At 48.3% G+C, this 21,742-nt stretch overlaps 1 protein-coding gene across 1 annotated transcript in view; it reads right to left on the bottom strand.

Annotated features, from left to right (window-relative positions):
- The window catches only part of LOC146008478 (mitochondrial tRNA methylthiotransferase CDK5RAP1-like), a 72,012-nt gene extending 51,061 nt beyond the window's left edge, over positions 1-20,951 (bottom strand). The window contains exon 1 of the mRNA XM_083147812.1: positions 20,752-20,951. The gene's annotated coding sequence lies outside the window, so the exon portion shown is untranslated. The remainder of the gene's footprint in view (positions 1-20,751) is intronic.
- Positions 20,952-21,742: the final 791 nt, after the last annotated feature.

Here is a 21,742-nt window from a genome sequence, read left to right as displayed (position 1 = left end):
CACCCACCCATACCGAGGGGGTACCACTCAGGCCGGGAGTGGAAGTTTGATATTGGGGCTGTGATGAGGTAGCACTTGGGCTACAATACAAGGGTGGGGTTGTATGATCAGTAAAACTTGGTGGTGGGTATGATGTGCGAGCTGGGTATTGGTTAGGGAGAGGACGATGGCCTTGCTGCATTGTATATGATGCCGATGATGCGAAGTTAATATCACGCCTTAATTCGCCACTGCGCCCCTGTATCATCAGATCATATACAATCCTCTTGAAATGGATGCACTGGTCTGGTGCCATTGCCTTCAATTCCTGAGCAACATGTGTCCCAAAAGCATTAAATTCATTGGGTAACTTTTGCAGAACCTCCTCTGCACTTTGGAGAAACCGTTCTGCACGGTTTGGTGCTGAACTGGAAGAAGCCCTAGACTTGATGGTGGTGAGGGTCCTCTTGGGTCTTGACGGAGGTGTGCTTTCCACCACCACAGCAGTCTGGTCCGCTTCTGATCCGTTTCACTCCAGCTGGTGCTACCGGAAACGTGACACTATAGAAGTGCAAAATCTTGCATCATCTTATTTGATTATGGATACTATAAGGGCCAATAAGGGCCTCCTTGCCACCTTGTTAGCTAACCTTATCAGCGAAAGACCTTTCCCTGGAACAAGACTGCCACCCAGTGGTTCAAGACCCAAATTGCGACTCCCTGTCGGATCTGCAGGAAAAACAACCATTATCTTAAGCCCTATGCATAGGCCCTACAAGGGGACTGACCGGTCTTAGGTAACAGAGGGTGTACCCGGGTACTCAGGTTAACTCGTGTATTCATTTGATGGTGATTTGTTGACATAAATTGTGAATATACAGTGTGTAGTAAGGTTCACTCGCATCTGGCACTACCGCTGTACTCAAACTTAAGTAGTGTACCCACTCGCAGTTCAGTGGAGGTTAGTACTGGCTCTCCGAGCCACAGTAATAGGCTGGGTACGGAGTGACTTAGAGTTACCGGTAGCTCCATAGGCCTTGTATGGTATCGAATGCGATACTGCTGTTTATGCCTTGTATAAGGTATATTGCATTTATTGTATGGTTATATCGTGAAATTACTGTTACTTTATTCCGTAAAAGAGGTTGATGCTTTAACTGACCGTTTTAGAATAAAAGGTCAAACCATTCCTGTTGTCAAGTGTCCTGTGTCCATTCCTGCATCAAGAGAAGACTCCGTGAGTTCAGGGAAGCACGACCCCCACTGCATCCATAAGGTAACTCCTCTTCCGGTGTTTACAATTCTTTGGCGTCATGAACAGGATTTAGTCGACGCAGAGTATAATCCGATCCCAGGATGGACACACCACAGGCCGGGGGTGGGCAGGCACCCGTTGTGCCCCCCAACGCCGAACAGCAGGTTGCCGCCCCAGTGGTAATACCTGCACCAGCAACAACACCTCATGCTCCCATCACACTACCCTACTACTTCGGGGCCCCATGGATGCTGACCTACAGTGGGGACCCCAACAAGGGTGCCATGTTCACGGCATTCAAAAACCAGATGAAGTCTATGGCCGAGCTTTACACCCCGAGTGAAGAACAGAGGGTACAGATCCTAATCGGCCAACTCACGGGCTCCGCCCTCAGTGAGGTCGAATCGTGGGATGACAACCAAAAGAAGGGCACCGACCAGATCTTGAATCGGCTGGCCACGATCTTCGAGACCGCCACCCTCCCGGAGTTGAAGATGCAACTCTACGGTCGAAAACAACGACCGGGCGAAACCCTCCGGGACTTCGCACTAAGTCTACAGAAGGCCCTGAAGCTCATCCAAGTGGTTGACCCAGATGAGGTTCGTAACAGCGACGAGGCGTTCACTCTCCAGTTCATGGAGGGAGCCTCGAACCCCACCATCAAGACCCAGTTGCGAATCCTGAAGATGCAGATGCCGGGAAAGTCCTTTGACGACTTTAAGCACACCGCCATCCTGACCATCGGGAATCACGCCGACCCCGAGATAGAATATCCGGAGATGGCGGGGGCTCGGGGACCCGTGGCCACGAGCTCTGAACAAGTCGTCCGACTTAAAGACCGGACCATCCAGAGTGGCCAACCGCCAGCGGGACATCCAGACCAATCCCTCCAGCGCCAGGTGGAAGAGCTGGCCCTCGGGATGGCTGCAATGCAGTGAGACATGCGCCAGCTGACACAGCAAACCGCATCAAACCGTGGGGAGGCCAGATGGAAGACGGAAGGACAGCAGTCGAACTGGAATCGATGGGACCCACCCCGAGAATATGGGAGGCGAGCCTCAGACCAATTCGACCATCAAGGTCGGCCCATCTGTCGACACTGTCAGGAGGCCGGGCACGTCGAGAGAAACTGCCCCTCGCCCGACCATTTAAACTTCAATGCCCCGAGGGAGAGGGACGAACCTCGGGGAGAACACCGGGAGTAGACTCAGACCCGGAGGAATGGTGGGCCCAATATGTAGGACAATGCCCGAGGATCCCAGTAGTGATCAACGGGATAAAGGCAGTGGCCATGATCGACACCGGGTCACAGGTATCCATGATACAGTTACCCACTCTCCAAAAGTATTGGGGAAAAGTACAGTTTAGACAGCCCCCCACGCAAGTGAAGGTGGTCGCTGCCAATGGCCGAGAGGTCGTCTGCAACGGGTACTGGGAAGCCGATTTGCAGATTGGACGAACACGTTTACCCAGGCAGGGGTATTTAGTGATCACCTGCAGGGAAGGGAGAGTTGCTCCCATCATCCTGGGCATGAACATACTAAGGAATTGCCCTGAAGAGCTGATTGCAGCGTTAAAACGGGAACCAGTTAACCAAGACCAGGTTGGGGGGATCACCCAACAGCACATAATCTGCGTCCAGGGGAGCCAAGTGGAGAAGAGAGTGCTGGCCCCGCGTACCCAAGGGACGGTAAAGTGGTTTAACATCCAAAGGGGATATGGCTTCATCAACCGGAACGACACAAGGGATGACGTTTTTGTCCATCGGACAGCCCTAAGGAAGAGCCACTCGCGGAGACTTCTGTGCAGTCTCAGAGAAGGCGAGACGGTGGAGTTCGATGTGGTGGAGGAGGAAAAGGGTGCCAAAGCGGTGAACGTGACTGGTCCAGGTGGGGTGCCAGCGAGAAGAAACTGGCCGGGCCCTGACAGGCGTCCTTTCCGCAGGCGTGCCCATTGGTGCCAAAGTGGACAGATGGAGGCACAGATTTCCCTCAGCCCAGTCTCCCGGCATCTACTCTCAGTAGTGAACCTTGTCCCCGCCAATAGAGGAGAGAAGCCGGTCGCTGAAGAGTAGTGGAATCACCTCACCCCTATCGTTAACAGTCGTCCACGGCGTAGATTTCACCATAAATGGGAGGCCGAGCCCTACGTGGTCACCAAGAGCCCGACGGCAGCAATCGAAGTCCACCAAAGCGGAGAAACGGACGGGACTCGACTGCACTGGGTACATCGCAACCAGCCTAAGTCATACTCTCGACAGACGGATGCCCCTACCGTCGCCCCCGGGAGCATGCCCAGGGGCCCGCAGGAACTGCTGTTGAACGTAGGGTGGAGCATACCGTCCATCCCGGCTGTACTGACCACAGAACCTGTAGAGGACTACGTGACCCCGCCGCCAGAAGAAGCACCAGTGGTTTTTTTTTTAAATATAATCTTTATTCCTTTTTCACAATACAATTCATGTCTTGAGACTAAATAAAACGACATAATAAAGCTTCATTGTAAATGTCAAGTACATGAATAAATAATAAATACATACATTCAACCCCAACCCGTTCACACACCCCCCCCCCCCCCCCCCCCCCGCCTGGATATCTAACACTATTTAATTAATTCAGATTTGTTTGCATCTTGCTTTTTGGTTTGGGGTCTTTAAAAGTTGCCTTCTGGGAAGTACTGTTCATGTTTGACCAGCTGTCAATAACCTCCATGGTTCTCCATGGTGAAAATAGTGAGTTTTTTAAGGTGCATATATTAGTAATTTTGTCGATGTCGTTTTTTTTTTTTTTGGGGTGTAAAATCTTTCCATTATTACGTTATTGTATTGCTAATACTCGTATAAATTTAAAGTGCTACAGTGACATTATGGTGGGAGTGAGGAGTACTGTGCTTATGTCTCGTTTCTTTTGTGCATTTCCTATTAGTTACTTCGCAGTTATTTTGTTCGTGCACGTGCACTTTTATTTAATCTACTTATAGTGTAATTTTTTTTTATATATATATATATTTTTTTTAATTAATAAAAATAGTATAGGTGAGCAATGTTCCCTCTAATTTTACGAAGGCTGTGTGCGGCAAAAGATTTTGGCTGTGCAACTTTGGAAGGAAATTTAAAATTTTGTGCGTCTCTTATATATAACTTGAAAATGACGTTCAGCATTTGTGTTAATTTTACTTCAAAATGATATTGAATATTCAATACACAGCACACAATGTAGTTAATGGGTGAAACACACATTAATTGAGTCCACAACTGCAAAAAGGGACCACTGCTGCTTTGTGCGCTCTATTGTCATGTCTACAGCTTAGAGGGAACACTGTAGGTGAGTTTTCGCTAAAGAAATCATAACCTTTTCCTGTGCTCATCATGTCTTGCATGTGCTTTATAAGGACAAAAATGAGAGAATAATAAAGCTCACTAAATTCTGATCTCCGTGGAGGTTTAGGGTACTTCACACAGAGGCTAATTCACCTGTGCGACTAATCGATGGGGAGAGTGAGGCAACGGGTAAATATGCTTCCATCCGTTACCTCAATCTCCTTTTTAGTTGTTCACCAGGGTTTTGTGATAAGAGGTTTTAGGAACTACTTATCATACTTGGCAGAGAAGAAGTAAACGCATGAAAAAAAAGGGAAAGAAAAAGAAAAAAGAGAAGAAAGGGGATTATGGACTGATTCCATACTTGTCTATCCAGCGGTGCCAGATTTTTTTGTGTTTTTATACAGAGCATTCCTGCTGATATAAAGTTGTTTTTCCTGCTTCACAGTATAATTCACCAGCTGTTTCCAGCATGTTGGATTGGGACCATTTTTCGCCATCCAGCTTCTGGCTATTATAACCTTTGCCAATGAGCATACATTTTTAATATATTGTCGGTCGCCGGATTCTATTTGTCTGGCATCTAAGATGTTAAGAAGACAGCTTCTGGCGGTCAAACTTTCTCTAGGAATGCCAGTGTCTACCAGTGTTTGCATAATTTCCCCCCAGAAGTCAGTCACTGACTGACATTGCCACAGGAGATGGAAGAAAGTGCCTTGGTGAATGTTGCAGTTGCTCGACCCTTAAATTTAACCATACGGGTTGTTGATAGATACGCTCTTTGTGTAATGAAGAATTGAACCTGTTGTACCCTTAGGGCGTTAGTGGAGGTCTTAATTGATATCAGCGCATTGCGCCATTCCTCCTCATCTATGGGCCCTAAATCCTGTACCCACTTCGTCTTCAATAGATCCATCGCTTCTATCCCTTTGTCCCGGTTTAGTCGTTTATAAAGTCGACTTGTCAGGTTTCTTTTGCCTCCGGTCTTTATTAACGTTTTCAGTGGGGATTCCCGTATGACAGGGTGCCTCCCTGAAAATTGGGTGTCTAGGGCGGCCTTCAGCTGTAGGTATCGGAAGAAATAGGTTTTAGGTAGGCGGAATTCGGCCTTAAGTTCTGCAAATGTTTTGATGCGTCCCTGAGAATATATCTGCCCTATGGTTGAGATGGACTCCGGGGGAAATTTACTAAAGGAAAGTTGTAAAAAAATAGGTGTATTTGTATCCAGAAATACACTTATTTTTGACATTTACAATCCCGTAAATACGGCAATTCGTATTCGTATTGATGTGCTATCAATACGAAACAAATTGCCGTATTTTCAGGATTGTAAATGTCAAAAATAAGTGTATTCTGGATACAAATACATCTATTTTTATTTACAACTTTCCTTTAGTAAATTTCCCCCATAGTATCTATTCCACACTTCCCTGACCTGTATTGCTTTCAGTTCCTTAAAAGTCAGTGGATCATCTAATAGATGCTGTGGATCCAGCCCGGGTATGTCTACCAATTTATCAGCCTCCTGCCAGACTTTAGTAATCTGCCACACTAGTGATGGATCTTTGGGATAGATAGTTGTTTGCAGAATTCTGCTTGTTGGGTGGCAGTGAGGTGTGGCCAGGGCTACAGCCGCAGAGGCCATATCGTTGTCCTCATCATCTAAAAACCAAGGGCGTACTTGCGCTAGTTGGGCAGCTAAATAGTAAAGGCGGAAGTCTGGAAGCCCCAGGCCCCCTGCACGCTTATCCATCATTAATTTGTTTAGTTGCACTTTTGACCGATTGTTGTGCCAGATAAATGAAGAGAGCTTACTATTTAGTTTCCTTAATATCATTTTGGGAAGAAAAATAGGAGAGTGTTGAATTATATATAATAACTGAGGGAGCACCGTCATTTTAATTAAGTTAGTCCGACCGGTGACTGACAGGTGTAACCTACTCCAGGTTTTGAATTTGTTATCCAATTTCTCTAATATCGGGGCAATATTATGCTGGATGAATTCCTCAGTGTTTCGTGTAATCTGGATCCCGAGATATTTAAATTTTATTGACCACTCTAAGGGTGTGGGTACGGGAAGTAAATGGGTAGGGGTATTGCCCAGATATAAAATATGCGATTTACTCCAGTTAATTTGGAGGCTGGAGAACCTACCAAAATTGGAGATTAATTCAAAAGCAGCGGGGAGTGATGTCCGATAATCAAAAAGGTAAATTAGCAGATCGTCTGCGTATAACGAAATCACGTCAGTCTCATGGGACATGCGCAGTCCTCTTATCGTGCTATGGGTTCTGAATAAGCATGCAAGGGGCTCAATTGCAAGTGAAAACAGCAAGGGGGATAGGGGACACCCCTGTCTGGTTCCCCTGGCAAGACTGAAATCCGGGGAGGTCCACCCATTCAGCGAAACCCTGGCTGTGGGCCCATTATATAGTAGTTTTATCCACTTAATGTAGTTTGCACCAAATCCATAGGCCTTCAGTGCTGCCCAAAGATATGGCCACTCCACTACGTCAAATGCTTTGGTGGCATCAAGGGACATTATTGCTGGCTGGCCATCCAATTCAAGTGGTAATTGCAGATGAGTGTGTAATCTGCGAAGATTGGTCGAGGTGGATTTCCCGGGCATAAAGCCCGACTGATTGGGATGTTTTATTTGTAGAATGCACTTTTTTAATCTATTAGCCAAGATTTTTGCCAAGATCTTGGCCTCATTAGACAGCAATGATATGGGATGGTATGAGTCCAAATTACTTGGCTCTTTCCCTGGCTTAAGTATAAGGACCAATTTTGCCTCGACCATTGATCTGGGAATCTCTCCTTCCTCATAGCAATTTGTCAGGGTCGTGTGGAATAGAGGGGCTAGAATCTCAGTATATTTCTTAAAAACCTCAACTGGAATGCCATCGAGACCGGGGGATTTATTACTTGGAAGTTCTTTTATAGCCTGCACCACTTCTACAAGGTCTATTGGTCTATCCAGTTGTTGACATGCTATTTGGGGGAGATGAGGGAGATTAATTTGATCGATATATGACTGCACTTCTTCAGAGGTGTTTTTAAGTTCTGAAGTGTATAGCTCTTTAAAATATTTACAGAACATATTCCCTATCTGCGGTGTGTCATATATCAGCTGACCTCGTGCATCTTTGATTGGACCGATTCATGTGGGGGGGGGGGTGTTTCAGCCCTCGCCAGGAAGGCAAGGAATCTCCCTGTTTTATCAGCTGTCTGATATGCTTTATGGGCACGATGGTTCAGAAATTTTGTGTTTTCTTCCTGTATTGCCATTAGCCAGGTTTGTTGGGCCACCTGCCAGTTGGCTTGTGTTGCTGCAGATTTATCTTTTAGATATTTTAATTCCAGGGCCATGCACTTATCTTCCATATCCTGTAGCTTTTCCTTACTAGCCTTTTTTATTTCACAGATTTGTTTCTTAAATGTGCCTCGCATGAAGGCTTTGAAAGCATCCCATTCTGTGGCAGCATTGGCCGATCCCTGATTGATTACCCAGAATTCCTGCCAGAGTTGTTTGGTGTTTGTTTCTTGGGCTGCATAATTCAACCAGGATGGATTCAATTTCCAGAACCCCTGACCCCTCTCCATCACATCCGAGAGTTCCAGTAATAAGGGAGAATGGTCGGATATCCCGCGGGGTTTGTATTCAACCTTTTTTACTGAGGGCAGAAGGGAGCTTGATATAAACATTATATCAATTCTGGAGAAGGTCTGATATGCCGGGAAGAAGCAGGAAAACTGCAATTCCTTTGGATGCCGTACCCTCCACACATCAACCCAACCCAGATTTTGTATAAAGTTTTGGAAGGCTGTGCCACCGCGTACTATGGTAGCGGGGCCGCCCCTCCATCTGTCCATATCAGGGTCTAGGATGTTGTTAAAGTCCCCACGCATGTTACCGGAACCGCGGGGTTACTGGCTGAAAATGCGATGGCTTTAATTAGAATCTCATAGGAAAATGGGGGGGGAATATATACTGCTAGGATTAAGATTGGCGAGGAGTTGATTATGCAGTCCAAGAAAACGTATCTTCCGCCCGGGTCTATTTCAACTCGATTATTTGTAAAATTTACAGTTTTCTTTATTAATATTGATACCCCTCTGGAGGAAGTTGTAAACGGGGCGTGAAAGGCCCAGCCGACCCATCTTTGCTTCAATGCCATAAGTTTCCCTCCCACCAAGTGCGTCTCAGTTAGACATGCAATATCTGCCCCGTATGACCGGATTTGGTTCATCACCAGTGAACGTTTGATCTTGTTATTAAGACCTCTGGTGTTCCATGTCAGTAGTTTAACCATTCTTTAAATTAGTTGTTGTATGTCCCAAATAATATCTATCTATAATAGTAGATAAATAAAGATATCTCATAGGGCTGAACCTGCGAATTGATTATAAAAACACTCTTACTGTCATCAAAACCCTGTTTTTTACCCACCAGGCGTCTGCTTCCCTCCCCCCACCCTGTATGACCTTTCCCAGTAGGTATACCTGTCCCCCACCCCCCCATGCATACGCAAGAAAAAAAGAGAAAAAAAACAAAAAAAGTGAAAAAAAAGCAAGAAGACAACGAAAAAAATATGAAAAAAGTAGAAAAAACAAGACTGCCATTTAGGGGCTAGTAAAAATCAAGAGCCACCCCTGAGCAGGGGAGCTCCCCAGCAAGGTTACTCTCTCTCGAGCAAAAAAGAAGAAAAAAAACCAAGTCTGTACATCTCCCGTTTTCTGTGTGGTTACACCGGCGCCAGTTGCGTGGATCCTGGAAATCTTGAATCTAACCATTGTGCAGCATCTTTTGGACTGGAGAAGAAAAATGTTTGATTATTGTCCGACACTCGCAACTTGGAGGGGAAAATCATAGAGTAGCTTATATTTTGATTGCGTAGTCTTCTCTTAATTTCTCCGTACTTTGCTCTTTCTCTTTGCACGTCCAGGGCAAGATCGGGAAATACTGAGATCTTATTCCCATTGTATAGTAGTGGACCGTTGATGCGTAGTGAGCGCATAATCATGTCTCTGTCTATGAAATTCAAAAATGTAACTATGAATGTTCGTGGAGGAGCCCCGGGGGGCGGTGCTTTGAAGGGTACTCTGTGGGCACGTTCTGCAGCGAATTGTGGTAAAAAAGAAGTGTCACCCATCGTGTCCCTTAGCAATTTTTCAATGAATTTTGGGGGATCTGTTCCCTCTGCGCATTCTGGTAGGCCCACGAATCTGAGGTTGTTTCGCCTCATCCTGCCCTCCATCTCTGTTAATCTAGACTTTAGCTCAGAGGTTTGCTGGGTGTAGTTGTTCATTTTTTGAAGCCATTGAGCGTTTGCATCTTCTAGGAGCGATGTTCGCTGCTCAGCTTCATTCATACGGGCATTAACCACTTTGAGATCAGATTTCATTGATACAATTTCGGCCTGAAGATCTTTTATCTGCCCTGATAGTCGTATTTCTGAGTTGGAAATGGCGTCCAATATCTGTTGCAGGTTAGGACCTGCTGCCTGTTCGGGACTCTTATGTTTCGTGGGGGTGGACTGGGGGGTGGTAGTCGGGGTCTGGGGGGGATTATTAGATTGCGCTCTGGCAAATCTTTCTAGACGGGCAGAGGTTGTGGCGTTTCCTGTTTTACCCATTTTAGTCCGAGGGAGGGGGGTGGTGCAAACAGATAGGTGGACTGTGTTCTACCCTGTGTGTTTTGCACAACACACCCCGGATCCCAAACGGTGATTGTTAGGTACTGCTCCCCGGCCTCAGATTCGATTCCAGACGATCTGTCCACTCTGCAACAGTGCTGCGATCCACCACGGAGTCCCAGCAAAGCAGTTCAGTTGGAGGGGCACGACAGCAAACACCCTAGGGATCGATCAGGCCTGGGGCCCCTCGAGAAATGCTGTCGGTATTACACGCGGCACTTGCTGGGCCAGGATTTGCGGCTGCTGAAAGGGCTTCTGAACACTGTGTGGGGACTTCCGGAGACCCCGCCGACTTGCCTTTTCAGCTTATTATAAGGTAGGCGCTGGCACTTGGACCCCCACAGCCTCTCACCTCTGCTCGGGCCGTTGGCGCACAGCCGCCGTTAGGGAGGGCGCCCGCTATGGAAGTGCGCCTCTGGTTTGCCGGCGTTTGTGCCCGGCATGTCCGCCTCTGCTAGCGTCCTTCACTCTGCCGCCCGGGAACCCTGCTTCCGGCCGACGCGTGGAAGTGCGTCACCACCTCCCGATGCAGCCGCCGCTCTTGCTTACTGCTCCCGGCTCTATGATGCTGGCTGCCGGCTGCTGCTGTAGTAATGTACGGTAGGGAGAAACGAAGCTTTGTTACATGCTGGGGAGCTCAGACACCACACGCCTCACTCCTGCTCCGTCGTGGCTCCGCCCCGCATCCCGGATATGTGCACTCAGAAGCGCCAGTGTTACCGGTGAGGCGGTCCTCGCGAAGTACTAAGGGTACGCTACCAGCCCGATATCAACAATAAATTCCCAAGCCCTATGGGCCTGTCATTATTGTATATAAATATGTTCTACTGTTATTCATGATGCCGCTCTTAATTTACAGTTGTTGTGATGTTATACCCTTGCGTGAGAAAGAGACTTTACTTATGCAGGGCCTTGAACGGTTCGGACTTATGACTCAGATAGCGTGGCGTGAGGACACGACCACAAGAAAGTAGGGGCGGATGTAAGCCCCAGCAAGGGATGGGTTAATGCCCCCAACAGACTTTGACCAGCGCACGCAGGGTTAATGCAGCCCGGCCGTCAGCAGTGACTGACAGGCCAGGAGAAACCCTGATTGGAGGAGACAAGGAGGAAGAGGAGGTTCCAGCCAGGAACTCACGTGTGTGTCGCGGCGTGGAGGCAAGGGGAGAGAAGACAGGGCAGCAGCGTGTGACTTGCGGGGGAGAGAGAAGTGCCTGCCGCTGCCGGAGAAGAAAGCGGAGAAGTGGGTGATGTCAGAGGTGACCCCCGCCGACCTCCGGGAGTGGAGAAGGGACGCGGCACGTCTGTACTGCCGCAGCCGGGCAGAGTGTGACAGCGCGGGAGAGCCGTGACCCCCGCTGACCCCACCACAGTAAGCAGCCGCAAATCACAGCCTGTAGAGGCTGGTCACCCCCACCGACCCCACTCCTGCATCCGCCTGCGAGACGGTGCCCACGCTGACCTCCCTACAGCAGCCAGCCAGAGAGACGGGGCGCACGAGGAGTGTGACCCCCTCTCACTTCACAGCCAGCATGACCAAGAGGGAAGGGAGCCTTGTGGCCCCTGCCAACCACAGCCTTCACCAGCCACATCCAGGGTGTCACAAGACCAGTGACCCCTGTTGACTTCCCTGCCCACCAGCAGCACCCCTATGAGAGAGAGAGAGGAAGCGGAGCCAGCTACCCTGAGCCTGCCGTGCCAGCCCCAGCCAGTGACTACTGAACTGTAAGTCTGCCCTTGTGGCCGTGGGATCCTTGTGTTGAGAGGAGGGGGATACCCGCAGGGAGGCTTTCCCCGCAGCACTGATCCTGTTACCTGTTAGGCTGCCCAGCCATTCACTGTATCTACCAGGCAGCTGCCCTGCCACTCTAGCGGGTCTAGCTATACCCTGTCGTAGAAGGAGTACCCCTATTGAGGCCGCTCTGGTCCTATTGTCTGGGTAAGGAAACGTAAGATACTATAAGGGCCAAAAAGGGCCACCTTGTTAGCTAACCTTATCAGCGAAAGACCTTTCCCTGGAACAAGACTGCCACCCAGTGGTTCAAGACCCAAATTGCGACTCCCTGTCGGATCTGCAGGAAAAACAACCATTATCTTAAGCCCTATGCATAGGCCCTACAAGGGGACTGACCGGTCTTAGGTAACAGAGGGTGTACCCGGGTACTCAGGTTAACTCGTGTATTCATTTGATGGTGATTTGTTGACATAAATTGTGAATATACAGTGTGTAGTAAGGTTCACTCGCATCTGGCACTACCGCTGTACTCAAACGTAAGTAGTGTACCCACTCGCAGTTCAGTGGAGGTTAGTACTGGCTCCCTGAGCCACAGTGATAGGCCGGGTACGGAGTGACTTAGAGTTACCGGTAGCTCCATAGGCCTTGTATGGTATCGAATGCGATACTGCTGTTTATGCCTTGTATAAGTTATATTGAACTTATTGTATGGTTATATCGTGAAATAACTGTTACTTTATTCCGTAAAAGAGGTTGATGCTTTAACTGACCGTTTTAGAATAAAAGGTCAAACCATTCCTGTTGTCAAGTGTCCTGTGTCCATTCCTGCATCAAGAGAAGACTCCAGACTGAGATCCGTGAGTTCAGGGAAGCACGACCCCCACCGCATCCATAAGGTAACTCCTCTTCCGGTGTTTACACAAGCATGTGAATAGCTTAGCAGGCCGTGCAAAATTAGTTGGATCTGCCATTAGCTGCAAATAAATTTGCAGGCCGTTCAGACAGTTGAATGATATTTTCAGTGTCCTGCATAGCCCGGGACATACTCGGTGGCTGCGATAGAAGCAGTTGGATTGGGACATCACATGACTTCCCCTCAAACGCCTGGGCACACAACTGTGTTTTCCCTGACATTCCCAGAAAATGGCAGGTTACCACCCAAACGCTGGCTTTCTGTCAATTAACTTGCATACTGCCAGCAATAAAAAATTAGCAGGACTTTATTGCAGGATGGCCTAGCGCATGTGAATTCTTCCAAGCCATACACATGTGCAGTCAGGGGCTGGCTGGCAACTTTCAGCCCAATTGGATGCACAAAAGAGGCGGCTTACCGCCACCGTTAACCGCCCCCCCCCCTCCCCACACACACACACACACACACACCAGTGCAGCAAGGATTAAAAAATATCTATCTATATCTATAATCTATCATACTATATATATATATAAATATACTGCAAGCAAGATTCACCTGGAAAGGCCCTCACTGTCACCTGTGTGCTGGGTCACAATATCCTTGGTGGGTCTGTAAGATTACAAGCTCCTGCCTCCTGGTTCCGCAGTAGTGGCAGTCAGCTGGCTGCCGGGCTGGGGCTTCTTTAAGCCTACTGGGGTTTAATGTGCTGGTGGATCCTGTCACCCTTACTTCTCTGCATGCGCTGAGACTCAGGGAGCACAGGCGGGTCTGCCGCATTACATCAGCGGCACTCGCAGTGCTCCTCTGGGAGAACTCATGGAGACCATAGACGGGTTTGGGAAGCCCTGGTCATGAGGAAGGTACGCAGCGTTGGGGCCCATGGTAATGAAAGGGCGCACAGCCGTGGACATTGCTAGTACTAATAAGTTATTTGTACGAGTAATGTCCACGGCTGTGCGCCCTTTCATTGCACCGCCGGTAGTTCCCCTCTGGCTCTCCCCTTCTACCTTGTTATAGCCGTAGGGGTCCAAAAAGTGCAGCAATCAGCCCAGCTGCATAGCTTCCTCTGTCTCCCGGCCACAAGATGCACGTCAGTCAGCCCCAGGACTGTGACATTGCACCGGCCCGGTTGGCATGCGGCACCCTGCCCCCCGGCCCAGCCCGCCACTGTGTGCAGTCTTTTGATAATCACCCGGCCTGTGAATTAGCAGTCATGCGATCGGGTCTGAATTAGCCCTACAATTCTACATCACATCTTTTACCATGCACCACATCACTACTATACATCCCCCTATAAGCTGCATTATATCTCTACATCGCTTCATTACATCACTACACAACATCCCCCTATTCTCTGCCCTACATCACAATGCTACATCCCCCTATGAGCTGTACTACATCAGTACACTACGGCCCTCATTCTGATTCCTTTGCTTCCCTGCCCGGGAGCGACGGTTATCAACTGCGCATGCGTATAAACATTTATGCATATGTGCAGCCACTTTGTGCGAGCGTAGCAGTACGAGTGGATGTGGGGCGGTGGCAAGGGGTAGCACCCATGGGAACATCCAGCATTTCATGGGCGTCCCCATAAAAATGCTGGGTTTTGACGTGCTAATGTGGCTGTGTTGCGGGGGCAGCTGATGCTAGGCTGCGAATGGATGGCATGCGATGGGGGGTGGCAGATGTTCGTGAGGGCAGCATTTAATTGACCCACAAAGCTGCAAATTCCACAGCTTTGCGGGTCAACCAGAATGACCTCCTACATCATCCTCTATGCTGTACTACACTACTGATTAACACATATTTTTTAACTTATACTATATAAAAAATTACGAAAGAGCAACTGACCATTTCAACAAGAGAAAAATGAGAGTAAAAGAACATTGAATGACTTTGATCAGGGGTTGGATATTGAAATGGCTGACAAACTTGTAGGGGTCGTGAATGTTTTCTCTTAATGAAGCTAATAAACTACGAGCAATCTACTGAAACTGTGCACAGCTATTACATTTATAGCCATAAGAGAGATTTGATCATGGATACTGCCTAATAAGAAAGGCAATCAGTATTGATGAACGTGGCTTAACAGATCGGAAGTATTGCTAATATACCGTATGTTCAGCGATACCGGTTATTTGCACTTTAACTGAAATAATGAAAGATTTTTTTTTTTTAAATAAAACATGACGTACTATTGCCCTAAAGGAATTGGCCCATGATTACATCCCAACTTTTGCCAACAAGTATTGGATTTGGCCAATGTAAAACAAACAATGTGTTAGTTTGAAAATCTGGGGCATTTCCTTGATTGAGGCTGGTTGCTAGCTATATAAAGACAGATCCCATGCGTCAGTCTACAAGCTGCATCTTACCAGAAAGTCAGCCATCTTTGCCTGACAACGGAGGTAAGACCATTTCATCAATTACTGGTCAGAGCTATATAACAATGACTTTATGTAGGAAAAAGCTAATAATATATGTTAGAAACTAAAGCTATAGTATAGTTTCAATTTGATGTTGACTACTTTTTTTTAAGAATTAATTACCTACTACCATGTGGTTTTTCAAATTAGATTGCTAATGCCCCTTGGTGTGCTGGGGAAAACATGTTTTGGTACTTGTTTCCTAGCACGGCCACACCGATTCTAATCGGGGGCATCGCAGGTAAAAAAATCTAATCGGTCGCATCGCATGCGTGCTAAAATGCGATGCCCCCGATTTCCCATAGGGAACAATGTTAAATGCCTCAATTTATCCAAATGAACAGGGAACAATGTTAAATGGTCCAGAAACCCCCAAAAACACCCCAGAACAGTGAAATGGCCCCCCAAAATTAGTTAACGCCACCCCACGATCAACGTGAACCCGAAGCGTGGCGAGCCCGCGAAGGGGGGCGGTACGCGTCCTCCGACCTTTTCATACCCCCACTATCCACGTCGGCGTGGAGTTGAGAATAGAATAGTGTGGCGAGCGCAGCGAGCCACCGAGCCCGAAGCGTGGCGAGCGCAGCGAGCCCCACGAGGGGACGCGGATACCTTCACAGTTATACGCGTCCCCTCGCGGGCTTCACAGGTGTCCGTGGCGACGCGGACACCTGTGAAGCCCGCGAGGGGATGCGTTTACCTGTGAAGGTATCCGCGTCCCCTCGCCACGCTTCGGGCTCGGTGGCTCGCTGCGCTCGCCACACTATTCTATTCTCAACTCCACGCCGACGTGGATAGTGGGGGTATGAAAAGGTCGGAGGACGCGTACCGCCGCCCCTCGCGGGCTCGCTGCGCTCGCCACGCTTCGGGTTCACGTTGATCGTGGGGTGGCGTTAACCAATTTTGGGGGGCCATTTCACTGTTCTGGGGTGTTTTGGGGGTTTTCTGGACCATTTAACATTGTTCCCTGTTGATTCGGGTAAATTGAGCCATTTAACATTGTTCCCTATGGGAAATCGGGGGCATCGCGTCGGGACCATTTAATGCTTATTTAGCCGCATGCGACGCGACCGACGCGATTTTTTTACTTTTCAATGCTTTTCAATGGGAAATCGGGTCCATCGCGTCGGGGGCCATCGCATACCACTATTAAGGGCACAAGATCAATGCGATTGTGGCCGTGCTAGGAAACAAGTACCCATGTTTTGTGTGTTTTCTAGTCTAGAACAACCCACTCGCTTTCAACACCTGAGGGGCATTACTGATTTGATTAGAAAGCTTTCACTGGCTTTTACTTTTTACTATGGTCAACAACAACAATCAGAATAACCTAAGCAGGGCATGCATTATGTGAATATTGCCCCAATGTGCTAATAATCAGCAGATTGGGGAAATAATTGCATAATGCATGCCCATGATTGATAGGTGATAATTGGATAGTCAGGCATATAAATTCCTCCAACATGCCCTAAAGATTACATTTTTGGTTAGCCGAATGTGGCAATGCAGGCACTGGCTCATCTGACTGACCAACAGTTCCTCTGTGCCTTCACAGGGAAGGAACGGGGGGGTGAAATGTAATAGGATGAGAGATTCAGAAAGTGAGAGATTTGGTAAGATATCTCCAGTTTTTTAAAGCAGCAATCATTTACACCACAAAAGCAGTTTGATTTTGCAGTATAAATGATTGCTGCTTTAAAAAAACTGGAGATTTCTTACCAAATCTCTCACTTTCTGAATCTCTCATCCTATTACATTTCACCAATGGTTTCCTCCTCAAAGGAGGAACACAGATATTGTGGCCATACACAGTCAAACATATTAAGCCTTAACAAGTGTGGAGGTGGAGAGTAATTAAGAGTGATAAAGAGTGATAAAGTACCAGCCAATCAGCTCTTAACTGTGATTTTTTAAACATATCCCTACTACAATACCTTGAAGATCAGGTGCTAATAAATTCTCTAGCTATTGATAAATTAATTAATTTATAAATGTTTGTCTCACAAATAGACCAGAAGCTGCAGAAATCTGATGTGTTAGTGTATACACTTGTATATTCCCAAATGAGAATCTGGATAAAACAATTCATCTGGGACATAATCGAAATAAAACCAGTGATCCTGCACTAATATATCTTGGTGCACTATGGCTGCATAAACTTACCACAATACAACACAATTCATATTATATACAGGTTGAGTATCCCTTATCCAAATTATTCCGAAAACCATAGTTTCCAAAATGTACTTTTATTTTTTGCTAAAAACCTACTGGGGACATCTGTAACATCACTACTGGGGAAATAACATATAACTGGCACTAATTATCTGCAAGGGCATAATTGCTTGGCATTAAGATTGAGTGCCGGAGATAGTATACAGACTTTGATTCATGTATTAAAACCTTGTTTCATGCACAAATAAAATATATTTGTATGTGTTTGATGTGTTTATACAACATATATGTAAGATACCTCAAGATATATCATTCAAGTATAAAAAATTCCAAATACAGAATAATCTGTTATCCAATATTCTTCAGGTCCCGACCATTTTGGATAAGGTATACTCAACCTGTAATATACACTCAATTTGTTAAAATGGTGCTCCATGATTGGCTGCCGAGTCCTGCAAGTGACAGCAGTCACACGGGGACCCAGCATTCCGGGGGGTGTGGGTTGTTAGGTCTACACCAACTAGGTCGACAAGCATTGGGTCGACACCACTAGGTCGACAGGCAGCAAGGTCGACATGGGTCTAGGTCAACATAGGTCGACATGACATTAGGTCGACACAAGCATTAGGTCAACATGGGCAAGGTCGACAGTCAAAAGGTCGACATGGGTTTTTTACTAGACTAGGAGACTCCCTGAATTAGCAGCAATCTCCCTCTCTCCCACATTAGTCTAGCAATCTCCCTCATTTCACCTAGCCCACATTACACTGTTACATTTTTGGGGGAAAAAAAGGAATGAGGGACAGATACTTTTACATTGAATCATCAGTGCCATTTCCCAGCGCTTTAGAAAATATAGTAGCTTTGGTACTTGTGTAGTTTCACGGCGCCACCGCGCGCTTAGCGAAACTTTGAAACTTGGCAGTCTGCCAGACTCTGTGTTTACTGTGCGCGTGCCGCTCTAGCTGTTCTCAGCGCAGCGCGTGGCTGCTTTCCTTATGTAAGCTACGTTATCAGCGTTACCATCCCTGAACTGGACACCCCGGCAATTGAAAGCGTCTAAATTTAGTAGGGTCTAGGGGTACACTATTAAACCTGTTCAAAATTACACTAGTCAACGTAACAGCTGTCGACCTTGTTAATTCCACTATCCACGCCAACCCGAAGCGTAGCGAGCGCAGCGGTACGCGTCGTACGACCTTTTAATACCCCCACTATCCACGTCGGCGTGGAGTTGATTTTATAAAGTGTGGCGAGCCCGAAGCCACACTTTATAAGTTCAACTCCACACCGACGTGGATAGTGGGGGTATGAAAAGGTCGTAGGACGCATACCGCCGGCCTTTGCGGGCTCGCTGCGCTTGACACGCTTCGGGTTGGCGTGGATAGTGGAATTAACAAGGTCGACAGCTGTTACATCGACTAGTGGTATTGTGAACAGGTTTAATAGTGTACCCCTAGACCCTACTAAATTTAGACGCTTTATCGTCTAAATTTAGATGCCCCCATCTTAGCAGTTTGCAAGGAGTCTGGATTTATACGCTTTAGCGTCTAAATTGCTGGGGTGTCCAGTTCAGGGAGTCTGGATTTAGACACATTAGCATCTAAATTGCCAGGTTGTCCAGTTAACGTGCCCCCGTTGTCAGCGGTGCGCAGGACTGCCTATTTCACTGTGGAACTACAAGTACAAGACGTGCGCTGCTGCTGCCCAGCGCTACGCTGATAACGTAGCTTACATAAGTAAAGCAGACACGCGCTGCACTGAGAACAGCTAGAGCGGCACGCGCACAGTTAAACAGAGCGTCTGGCAGGCTGCCAAGTTTCAGACACAGACTGTGCGCGCCGTGGCGCCGTGAACTACACAAGTAACGTAGCTTTTACTGACTGCTTTGGGGCTATCTACATTTGGATATAAGTCATTTTAAAAGATTCCTCTCAGATGTAGCAGTACACACCCATGGGTCTAGGTGCCATGTTCACAATCTCTTTTCACAATATGTCCATATATGGAACTAGACACACACTTTGGGTGGAGCATTACACATCCCCTCAATGGGGCGCTGTGCAAAATTAGGTACTTATTTCCTAGCACGGCGCCCACGATCTAGATTGTATGTGTCGGGCTGATATCTCAAGCATTGCATGCATCTTATGTGTTTGTGCGGCATAAGATGCATGCGATGCAATCGACGTAATCGACGAGATGAAATGGTCCCTGAGAGCCAATTTTTAATTTATTCCAATGTAAAAAGCCCCCAAAACCACAATTTTAATTGCTAACCCCCCCTCATGGGTGAAATGCCCCCCCCCCCATTGTTAACACCACCCCACTATTGACGCCAACCCGAAGCGTGGCGAGCGCAGAGGTACGCGTCCTCCGAACTTTTCATACGCCCACTATCCACGTCGGCGTGGAGTTGATTTTATATAGTTGATTTTATATAGTGTGCCCAATCCCGGGATCCCTGAGATCCCGGGATTGGCTTCCCTACTATTAAAAACCCACCTCGGCCGCCCCACATATTTACTTACAGATGCGTGGTGCGGCCGGGTGGGTGGGCGAGCCGGGGTGATGGAGCCCGGGCTGGTCCGCTGGTGGCATGGTGTGCCGGCAGGTCAGCTGCTGGGTGGGCGGGCTGGTCCGGGGATAGGACGGCTGGGCGGGCTGGTCCGGGGACTGGGCGGGCTGGTCCGGGGACAGGGCGGCTGGGCAGGCTGTTCCGGGGACAGGATGGAGGCAGACAGCCTGTGCGGCCTGCGCAGCGTGACCTCTGACGTCGTCACGCTGCGCAGAGCCGCGCTGCCCGGGACGGGAGAAGCCGGGCAGCTGCTGAGCACCCGCTCAGACGCTGCCCGGCATTAGACTGCGCATGCGCAGTCTAATCCCGAAATCCCGGGATTGGAAACTCCAATCCCAGGATTGAAATCCCGGTGTTTTGGGGGCCAAATCCCGGGATCCCGCGGATCCCGGGATTGGCCACCCTAGTCAGCGCCACAGGCGCACTACATCCAAATCTTATCTACCTTATATAAATCCTAATTGCAGCGGACTTCCATCGTCCCCATTGCCTGAACGGAAGAGTCAGGAAGCCTGCTGGCCACTGCGCAGGTAGCTGCCCGAACAGGCAATTTCAGCACTAAATATTGCAGCCACCACAAGGCCTGCAGTGGCGACGCCAAAAGTGGATCAGCACCAAAACCCAGGATTGTATCCAGGGCCTTTCGAAAAGCTGGTACTGTCTGAATACCTAGAGGAGGAATTCCGCTTCCCGCCGGCCAATGCGTGAGGGAAGCCTGCACGGAAACCAGTTTATCTCTTGACAGCACGTGGTGGCGGGGCGTCGGGACTGCATCCAACACGGCTGACGGCAGAGATCCAGAAGACTCCACTGGATCCAGGGTAACACCTCGGAGGAAACAAAAGAAAATGTTAAACCCTGACCATTCACTAAAGTAACGAACAAGGCCCGCACAAACAGGGGGTGTGTGCGACTAATGGGCCATAGTAATGTATGCGTGGCACAGCTGGGCAACAACACTATACCCTGACAAACAAGGGGAGGAACCCCCTGGCCCTGAGGACCAAGCTAGAACAACATTGAAAATGCAAGCACCGGCCCCGCTACCACTGGCATGCTAAGCTAACGCGCTCTCCCTCTGAGCTAATTCCAGGACAGCGGTATAGGCCGGCCAAAAGGGCTGTCACCAATATTTCGGGCGTTGCCAAGGCCTGGTGGGGCCTAAACATGGATGGTCATTGACGTTTGGAAAACATAGATGGTTTATGGCCGATGTCAACTAGTTTTGACACCGATGTGGAAGAGCCAGATGGCTTCCCCCCATCGATGTCAAGCATAAAATAATAGTTTTTGTACCTCCCTTTGCCTTGGCTGCGGAGCGAAGCTCCGCACAGGCACCCATGAAGCCCCGCCCTGTATTCTGTCCCCGTAGGCAATGGACGACCATCGATATGTAACACCCATCGACTGTCATCCCTTGCATGGTTATGCACCATCGGTGGTCGGTTGCAATTTTGCCAATGATGGCAAGGGCAACGATGGCCAACCCTGCCCTTTTTATAGCGTGGTCCCCAGGTGGGAATTGAATGACACAGTGGGCTGGGGACCATCGTAGGGGGGAGTGGGGAAGAGCGGGAGATGGGACAGGCGAAAGAGGTGTCATGGAGGCCGGGAGCGTCCGCTGCTGGGAGGAGTAAGGCTGGCAGGAGGGAGTGCCAGA

Source organism: Crinia signifera, chromosome 6 (assembly GCF_055691185.1).
Source record: "Crinia signifera chromosome 6, ASM5569118v1, whole genome shotgun sequence".
Classification (NCBI taxonomy): domain Eukaryota; kingdom Metazoa; phylum Chordata; class Amphibia; order Anura; family Myobatrachidae; genus Crinia; species Crinia signifera.
The sequence above is the reverse complement of the archived record's forward strand: the minus strand, read 5'-3'. Positions and strand labels throughout refer to the sequence as shown.